A 2,423-nucleotide genomic window follows, 5' to 3' on the forward strand; every position below is an offset into this window, starting at 1 on the left:
GATTAAAGATCTTTGTGAATTAATTCCTTGTGATTTAAACATAGATTCAGAATGGTCACAACTTATGCATAAAGACCACATACTAAAGTATAAATTCTAAGATTAAGCATAAAATTAAAGTAGGGTAGCCCTACCCAGTAAGAAGATCAAGCCTAACATATCCAAAGAACTGCCACTAATTGAAGTGACTGCTGTTAATGAAATTCTACACTTCTTAAAGGAAGACAGCATAACTCAGACTCCATCATTAAAAATGTCCAGAGTGCAACTAAAAATCCCCAGTGTTTAAATAAGTTAGGAAATATAATCAAAAGAAAAATCAGTCAATTCAAACTGATACCATGATGACATAAATATTGGGATTAGCACATAAGAACATTTTTAAAAAGATATTAGAAATACATTTAAGAGCCTAAGGGAAAATACTGGCAAAAAGAAGATACATGAGGTTTTTATTAATGGGAGTAGGAGTTATGTTTTGGGGATCTTTCTGTTTATTACAGAGAAATATTTATGAAAAAAAATTTCAAAAGTTGGAAAAGAGAAGCATTTACATGGCTAATCAGCCTTGGGGTCATCTCAGAAGGCATAGCAAAGGCAAAAGGAGATGAAAAACTGAGCATTCCAAAAGGTGAGAACAGGTGAAAGGGCAAGCTCCCAGATTCTATTTCAGCCAATTGGGACCTGGATCCTATTTCACCCAATCGGAGCTTAGTCCCTCTCTCCCCTCCAGTCAGTAAGAACACCCACCACCCCTGGACCCTGCCAACTGACCAAAGCCACGACTCATCACCCACTACCCCCAGGCCCAGCCAATCAGCCAGGGCCATGGCCATCACCCCCCAAACCGCCCTGGAAACCCATAAAACCTTTGTCTGGGGAAAATGCACTCTCTTTCTCTGGCATCTTGCCACTGCATTGGTGTAGATGAGAGATTGAGCTCAAGCTAGTTCGAATAAAGGCTCTTTGTTTTGCATCGGTGTTGGCTCCTTGGTCGTCTTCTGGGATTCGTGACTTTGGGCACAACATTTGGGGGCTCGTCCAGGATCCCAGAGACCCCCAGGACTCCCGACCCGGAGGGCCCTGTGCCAGCTGGTGAGTGCACTCAGTTATCTGTCTGTCCTTGTCTACCTGTGTCTCACTCTGTCTTTATCTGTGTCTCACTGTTTTTGTTCGCAAACAAGCCTGTATAAGCCTGTAGGAGCTCCAATCTGTATCAGGGTCGGCATTGACTTAGGCGGACACGCTGGCGGGTCGTCGACCGGGGGTCTTGGGAGACGTCCCTTGCCCCTGTCTGGAGGATGAAGTCCTCATCTGTGAGGAAAATCGGCTGCTGCTGCAGTCCGACAGGCTCTCAACTTACTTTCAGTTTTGCCTCTGTGGCTGCGGCAGATTCTTCTCTGTAGGCACCTGTTGTTTGTCGTGTTTGTCTTAGTCTTCTTGACAGAAGAAATGGGACAGACGCAGATGACCCCCTTGCCTCTCATGACAGACCATTTTTCTCAGACATTAGGGAGAGAGCTCACAATTTGAGCACGGACGTCAGGAAAGGAAAATTTCGTGTTTTCTGCACCTCTGAGTGGCTGTCCTTTAACGTTGGCTGGCTGCCGGAGGGAACATTTAATCCAACCACTCTCTTACAGGTTAAAGATATCAGGGGGAGAGCTAACAACCTCAGTGTGGAAGTCCAGAAGGGTCGGTGGCAGACTTTTTGCTCTTGTGAGTAGCCAGTTTTCAATGTCAGATGGCTGCCCGAGGGAACCTTATCATTATGTCTCAATCTGTATGTTTGTGTGTCTAAGTGTGCAAAGGAAAATATCTTCTACCTCCGGATGGTATTAATGAAATTGATTTAAAGACAAGCGCTTGTGAAAATTAGGCATTCTAAAACTTCCAGAAAATCTGATAAAAAATGTTAAGCATTAATGCTAATTTGAGTTTGGCTGAGGCCTGCATGTCCTTGTAGTTATCAGCTGCCTAAGTTTACCTAAGGTCATTTAAGTAGATGTTATCTGCTAAATCTTTTAAGAATAAAATGCTTAAAGGCTTGGCTTTGTCTAATATTCAGTAAAGGTCTTGTAAGTAATCTAGCATAGTTGTTACGAATGAGTGAACTAAATGAGTGTGGCAAGTGAACACCTTTTTAATTGTGTGTTTCAGTGTGTATACCTACCTACAGCCTGAGAATCTTTGTGGTAACCTAAAACCTTAAAGTTTTGCTAAGTTAAGAAGATATACTTTATGTTTAGTGAGAGATTGTGCTGTAAAGCTCATAGTTACAGAAATTATAAAATGTTCATAAATTTGTCAATCTAAAGAATGCCAGTGTAACCGTTTACAATAGCCTACTTCTCAGTGTTCACTGAAAATTAAAGTTTCTAATGGTTTTAAGTTCTAATTAAAACTACTTAAAGTAATAAAGA

General features: G+C 41.6%; 1 long non-coding RNA gene across 1 annotated transcript; it reads left to right on the forward strand.

Moving 5' to 3' along the window:
* Positions 1 to 987: 987 nt before the first annotated feature.
* Positions 988 to 2,050, forward strand: LOC130683193 (uncharacterized). The gene is made up of 2 exons (XR_008996809.1): positions 988 to 1,095; positions 1,644 to 2,050. It is a non-coding gene; the product is annotated as an uncharacterized LOC130683193 (long non-coding RNA).
* The last annotated feature ends 373 nt before the right edge of the window (positions 2,051 to 2,423 follow it).

The sequence above is a fragment of the Manis pentadactyla genome, chromosome 3 (assembly GCF_030020395.1).
Source record: "Manis pentadactyla isolate mManPen7 chromosome 3, mManPen7.hap1, whole genome shotgun sequence".
Lineage (NCBI taxonomy): Eukaryota > Metazoa > Chordata > Mammalia > Pholidota > Manidae > Manis > Manis pentadactyla.